This window comes from Chlorocebus sabaeus, chromosome X (genome assembly GCF_047675955.1).
Source record: "Chlorocebus sabaeus isolate Y175 chromosome X, mChlSab1.0.hap1, whole genome shotgun sequence".
Lineage (NCBI taxonomy): Eukaryota > Metazoa > Chordata > Mammalia > Primates > Cercopithecidae > Chlorocebus > Chlorocebus sabaeus.
In genome coordinates, this window is record NC_132933.1 from 25,531,475 (window position 1) to 25,538,960 (window position 7,486).

General features: G+C 38.7%; 1 pseudogene; it reads left to right on the forward strand.

Moving 5' to 3' along the window:
* Positions 1-5,733: 5,733 nt before the first annotated feature.
* Positions 5,734-6,855, forward strand: LOC103232524 (actin-related protein T1-like; annotated as a pseudogene).
* Positions 6,856-7,486: the final 631 nt, after the last annotated feature.

Here is a 7,486-nt window from a genome sequence, read left to right on the forward strand (position 1 = left end):
TTATTTATTTATCCATTCAACTATTGAAGGACATCTTGGTTGCTTCCAAGTTTTAGCAATTATAAATTTGTATGAAAGTTTTTGGATGGGCATAAGTTTCAAATCATATGGAAAAAATAACAAGCAGAGGGACTGCTGGATCCTATGGTAAGAATACATTTAGTTTTGTAAGAAATTGCCAGTGTCTTCTAAAGTGGCTGTACCATCTGCATTCCCATCTGCAGTGAATGAATATTTCTGTTGCTCTATTTTCTCACTAGAATTTTGTGTTCTCTGTGCTTTAGATCTTTGCCATTCTTACAGGTATATAGTGCTACTTCATCACTGTTTTGTTTATATGCCTTTGTTATTACATTTAATGTTCATAGGAATTGCAATGAAGTAACCTTTTTCATTCCTGACATTGGTGGTTTGTATCTTCTCTCTCATGTCATTATCAGTTTTGCTAGATGTTTATAATTTTATTAACATTTTCAGAGAACAATTGTTTGTCTTTATATTTGTCCCAATTATTTATTTCCTGTTTTATTTGTTTAGCTCATTCCTTCACTATTTCGTTCCAACTATGAACATTAAATTTCTTCTTTCTCAAGCATCGTTAAATAGAAGTTTATATTTACTTATAATCTTTATGTTTTATAAAATAATAATTTAGCATTTATATATTTCCTTTTAAGCTCTATTGTTACTGCATCTCAAAAAAATTGTGTATGTTATGTTTTCACTATACATGTGAAAATATTTTCTAATTGTTCTTTTGGGTTTTTTTAACCCCTATTTTGTCTCTATATTTTGATATTGAATATATATTTTGATATTGAATTCCAAATTAAATGTCAGAGAACATTCTCTATATGATTTCAGATTTTGGTAACTACTTTCCACCTGTTTTATATCTTAATATATGGTTCATTTTAGTAAACAGCTTCATGCTAATTTTTAATGAAGGTGCAAAATATTGTGCAACCTTCTCCTATATCTAGTTACAAAATATTTTTCTCCCTTAAAGAAAATTGCACTAACATTAAGCCCTCACTTGCTGTATTAGCCCTTTTTCACAGTGATATAAAGTGATAACCTGAGACTGGGTAATTTATAAACAGAAGACGTTTAATTGACTCACATTTCTGCATGGCTGGGGAGGCCTCAGGAAACTTACTATTACAGCAGAAGGCAAAGTGGAAGCAGGCACCTTCTTCACAAGGCAGCAGGAGAGAGAGAGAGTGCAGGGAAAACTGTCACTTTTTACCATCAGATCTCATGAAAACAGCATGAGGGAAACCACCCCCCAATCGGATAACCTTCCACCAGCTCCCTTCCTCAACATATGGGGTTATAATTTGAGATGAGATTTGGGTGGGGACCCAGAGCCAAACTATATCATTCTACCCCTGGTCCCTCCCGATCTCATGTTCTTTCCACATTTTAAAACCAATCATGCCTTCTCAATAGTCCCCCAAAGTCTTAACTCTTTCCAGGATTAACTCAAATGTCCAAATCCAAAGTTTCATTTGAGAGAACAAGTCCTTTTTACTTGAGAGCCTGTAAAAACAAACAAACAAATGAAAACCATGTTAGTTACTTCAAAGATAGAATAGGGGTACAGGCATTAAGTAAATGTTTTCATTCCAAATGTGAGAAATTGACCAAAACTAAGGGGTCGCAGTCCCTATGCAAGTTCAAAACCCAGCAGGGTACTCATTAAACCTTAAAGCTCCAAAATCTCCTTTGACTCCATGTCTAACATCCAGGTCATTCTGATGCAAGGTGTGGAGTCCTATTGCCTTGGGCAGGTTCACCCCTGTGGCTCTGCAGGAACAGTCTCTTTAACTGCTTTAATGGACTAGCATTAAATGCCTGTGTCTTTTCCATGCTTGTTGTGCAAGCTGTCAGTGGATGTACCTTTCTGGGGTCCAGAGGATGGTGGCCCTCTTCTCACAGCTCAACTACGCAGTGTCACAGTGGGGAATCTGTTTGGGGGCTCTAACCTCACATTACCCTTCCATACTGCCCTAGCAGAAGTTCTCCATGAGGGCTCCACCCCTACAGCAGACTTCTGCCTGGATATCCAGGAGTTTCCATATATCCTCTGAAATCTAGGTGAAGGTTCCCAAAGCTCAGCTTTGTCTTCTGTGCACCTGCAGGCCCACCAACACCATGTTGAAGCTGCCAAGGCTTGGGGCTTGCACACTATGAAGCAATGAGCCAAGTTGTACCTTTGCCCCTTTTAGCCATGGCTGAAGCTGGAGCAGCTAGGATGCAGGACACCATGTCCCTGGGCTACACAGAGTAACAAGGGCCTGGGCCTGGCACACAAAACCATTTTTCCCTCCTCGGCCTCTGGGCCTGTGATGGGAGGGGCTGCCATGAAGATCTCTGACATGCCCTGGAGACATTTTCCTCATTGTCTTGGTTATTAAAATTCGGCTCCTTGTTAATTATGCAAATTTCTGCAGCCAGCTTGAATTCATCCCCCGAAAATGGATTTTCTTTTTCTACCGCATGGTCAGTCTGCAAATTTTTGAAACCTTTATGCTCTGCTTCCCTTTTAAACATAAGTTCCCATTCCAAACCATCTCTTTGTGAATGCATATTACTGAATGCTGTTAGAATAAGCCAGGTCACCTCTTGAATGCTTTGCTGCTCAGAAATTTCTTCTGCCAGATACTCTAAATCATCTCTCTCAAGTTCAAAGTTTCACATATCTCTAGAGCAGGAGTAAAATGCCATCAGTCTCTTTGCTAAAGCACAGTGAGAGTGACCTTTGCTCCAGTTCTCAATATATTTATCATCTTCATCTGAGACCACCTCAACCTGGACTTCATTGTCTATTTCTCTATCAGCATTTTGGTCAAAGCCATTCAGCAAGTCTCTAGGAAGTTCCAAACTTTCCAAAACCATCTTATCTTTTACTGAGCACTCCAAACTGTTCCAACTGCTGTTCATTACCAAGCCCAAAGTCACTTCCACATTTTCAGGTTATCTTTATATCAGTATCCCACTATCCCAGTACCAGTTTTCTGTATTAGTCTGTTTTCACACTGATATAAAGATACTACCTGTGTCTGGGTAATTTTTCACACTGATATAAAGATACTACCTGTGTCTGGGTAATTTTATAAGGAAAAGAGGTTTAATTGGCTCACAGTTCCACATGGCTGGGGAGGTCTCGGGAAACTTAAAATTATGGTGGAAGGAAAAATGGAAGCAGGCACCTCTTCACAAGCCAGCAGAAAACAGAGTGCAGTAGAAATTGTCACTTTTTTTTCCATCAGATATCCTGATGCCTTCCTCAATATCATAAAAACAGCATGAGGGAAAATGCCCCCATGATCCAATCACCTCCAATCAGATCCCTTCCTCGACACATGAGGATTACAATTTGAGATAAGATTTGGGTTGGGACACAGAGCCAAACCGTATCACATGCTAATCCCCTCTGCTGACAGAACCTGGCAAACACCAATTAGCTTTATATTTCTGTGAGTACAGACTCTTATTCTGAATATTTCATGGAATCATACAATATGTAACGTTTTGTGTGTGGTTTCTGTTAGCATTTTCAAGGTTTATCCATCTTTCAGAAGTTCTGTGTAAACTATATTTATGGCTTATTATTCATATATATATAAATATATTACAGTTTGTTCATCCATTCATCCATTAATGGACATTTGTGTTTCCATCTGTTGGCTATTGTCAATAGGGCTGTTAATTAATATTTGTAAAATATTATTAGTTTGAGTAACTTCTTTTCATTTTGTGGGTATATACCTAGGAGTGGAATCATTAAGTCAAATACCAATTCTATGTTTAACTTCTTAAGGGCCTGCCAAAATACTCTTTCGACAGCACTATGTTTTGAATGTCCTCTCCAAAACTCATGTTGAAATTTAATTGCCATTTTGATGGTATTAAGATGGGGACCTTTAAGAGAGGACTTGGTTATGAGGGTAAAGCCCTCATGAGTAGATTAATGCTATTATCATGGAAATCGGTTTGTTATTGCCAGATTGGGCTCTTGACAAAAGGATTAATAGTGTCCCCATTTTTTCTCTCCCTATGCCTTCCACTATGTGGTGACCCTCACTAGGTACTGGCGCTATGCTTTTAGCCTGCCCAGCCTCTAGAATTGTGAGCCAAATAAACATTTTTTTAAAATTACCTGGTCTGTGATATTTGTTATATCAGCAGAAAATGAATAAGATATGCAGTGACTGAACCATTTTATATTACCACCAGCAATAAATGAGGTCTCCAATTTCTCCACATCCTCAATAACACTCGATATTTCCTGTTGTTCTATAACAGCCATCTTAGTGATTGTGAAGTAATATCATTGTGGTTTTGATTTGTATTTCCTTTTTCACTAGTCATCAATGAAATGTAAGTCTAAACCATAATGAGATGCCACTTCACACCTACTATGATGCCTAGAATCAAAAATGTATTAATTAGCATTGGCAAACATGTGGAGAACCTCACCCTAGAATAAAAAATGTATTAATTAGCATTGGCAAGCATGTGGAGAACCTCACCAACTCTGCTGTTAGGAACTTAAATGTCTCAGACACTGAGAAAAAGACTAAAAATTCCAGAAATAATTATACTCAGAGTTACCATATATGACTCAGCTTTTCCACTTTTAGATATATAACCGGAAGAAATGAAGATATAAATTCACACACAAATATATATAAGATTGTTTCAAGCAGCATATTTTATAGTAGTCAAATAGTGAAAGAAATCCAAATGTCTATCAACTGATAGATGGATAAACAAAATGTGTTATATGCGAACATTGAACGAACCTTGAAAACGTTATGTAAAGCGAATGAAGCCAGTCACAAAATACCATATATTTTATCATTGAACTGTAAGAAATATGAAGAACTGGTAAATACATAGAAATGGAAAATACATTAGTGGTCATTTAAGGATCTGGAGGATGGTTTGAAGAGAGGGTGATAGCTAAAGAATATGGGGTTTCTTTTTAGTGATAAAAATATTTTGATTTACTTTTGTAATGTGCAGATATTAGCAAATACGCTAGAAAACATTGAGTTATATAATTGCAAAGGGGTAAATTGGTTGTTATGTAAAATTATCTCAATCAAATTGTTTTTAAAAATGTACATTCTAAGTGCCTGCTGGAACTGAGTTGCAGGTATCTCAAATCAGAAATTCACCTGTATCTAGTGCTTAGTTTTTCTCCTTCAAAATGCAATGTATTTTTGTCATTCCACAACAAGCAGTTCAGCAGAGCAGAAAGAGAAGGACTCTGGGACAAACCTATGGACTGGCAGCTTCACTTTGTTCTATAACTAGAGGCCTCTTCTTTGGAGTCACAGACTTATCAAAGCTCTCTATAGGTATGGTTTGCCTTCCTTGGTTTCCTATATGACAAATTAGGAAGTACTAGTTGCTCAAAGACCCCTGCCCTCTCATGCTCACCAAGGACAATTGTGGCCTTGTCTGGATTGTTACACAGAGGGCAATCATCCCTGAAATCGTTTCAGCAGATCCTGGGTCTATAGAAAGGAGACAAGACTCAGGGATTGAGGATGGGGTATTTTGGTGGATTGGAGGCTTCCAGCTAGCTCTGCCTGAGTGACAACTTGAGAATTTTGGAACCCTGTGGCCTTAAAACTTACAAAGGTGTCGGTTTTCTCATAAATTAACCTAAGTGTTCTTTCTTTATTTTGGGGAAGTCCAGAAGAACATGCTACAGACATGTTTAATCCACATGTATTAGATGTGCCAGCTCTAATTTTTAACAATGGTTCAAGACTCTGCAAAGCCGGCCTGTCTAGAGAGATTGGACGCCACCATGTCAACAACTCCATCTTGGGACATCCTAAATGCAACATGCCTTCAGCAAGACCCAACCAGAAGAGGTACTTCAGGGGGCAAGAACCCTTGTACAAGTAGGAGAACTTATATCTGCACTACCCCAATGAGTGTGGGCTGGTACCAGGATGCGATGACATGGAGAAACTCTGGAAACATCTCTTTGAGTGAGAGCTCAGAAAAAATCCCAGTCAACAGCCTATACTCATGACTGAGCCCTCTTAGACCCCTAGAGAAATTTGAGAAAAGCTTACAGAAATGATGTTTGAGAACTTCAGTGTCCCTGCTTTCTACTTGTCTAACCATGCAGTGGCAGCACTCTGCCTCTGCCTGTGTTACAGGCCTGATGGTAGATAGTGGAGATGGGGTCACTTGCACTGTCCACATCTATGAGAGTTACTCGCTGCCTCGTGCAGTCACCAAGCTCTTTGTGGCAGGGAGGGACATCATAGAGCACCTCACCTGGCTCCTCTTTGCTAGTGGGTATACTTTTCCTTGCATACTCTGCAAGGCTTTGGTAAATAACATCAAAGGGAAGCTGTGCAACATCGCCTTAGAGTCACATAAAAAGCTATGCAAGAGGTCGGAGACATCCTGAGAGAATACAAACTGCCAGATGGGAACATCATCCACATTGGGGACCAACTGTACGAAGTGCCCAAAGTTCTTTTTGCCCCAACCAGCTGGGAATCCACAGCCCGGGACTCTCAAAAATAGCCTCCAGCAGCATCATGAACTGTGACACTGACATCCAGAGAATGTTTTTGCAGAGATTGTACTGTCTGGGGGCACCACTCTCTTTTCTGGGCGAGAGGAAAGGCTTATGAAAGAATTGGAACCACTAGCTTCCAAAGGTACTCACATCAAAATTACGGCTTCTCCTGCTTCTTTGTGTGAATTGGTGTATCCATCATGACCTCTCTGAGCAGTTTCAAACAAATGTGGGTTACCTCTGCAGATTTTAGTGATTATAGGACATCTGTGGTTCGGAGAAGATGCTTTTAAAGATCCTTGAGTTCAGGGAACAACTTGATGGGTGAGATCACAGAAGCACCAGTGAGAGGTGCCACTGTCCTTCAGGCTTTTTGAGGATGTTGAATAAAAGTGTTTTCACATTTTATGTTTCCATATTTTTCTTTGCACATTGTTGTAAATATTGTACAAGTATCTACTTGAGTCCCCACTAAATTCTTTTGGCTATATACCTGTAAGTGTATTTTATGTGTCATTTACTAATTCTTTTTTTAACTTTTTGAGGACTGCCAGAGTGCTTTTCCAGTACCCTCACTGCTTTACACTCCCATCATCAATGTAAGAGTCTGTTTTATCCTCCTTGCTGACAACACTGCTAGTTTTTTGCTTTTTGAATAATAGTTATTCGAAAGTGGTATCTCATTGTGATTTTTATTTGCATTACCATAATAGTTAGTGATGTCTAGCATTTTTATGTGCTTATTTACTATTTCTGTATCTTCTTTGGAGAAATATTTAGTCAGTCCTTAGCCTATTTTTTAATTGGCTTGTGTGTAGTGTGGCCATCTAGTTTAGGAGTTCTTTATATAGTCCAGATATTACACTGCTATAATATATGCGAGTTTTGTTCTCCTATTTATTGGTTTGGCTTTCTACTCTCTTG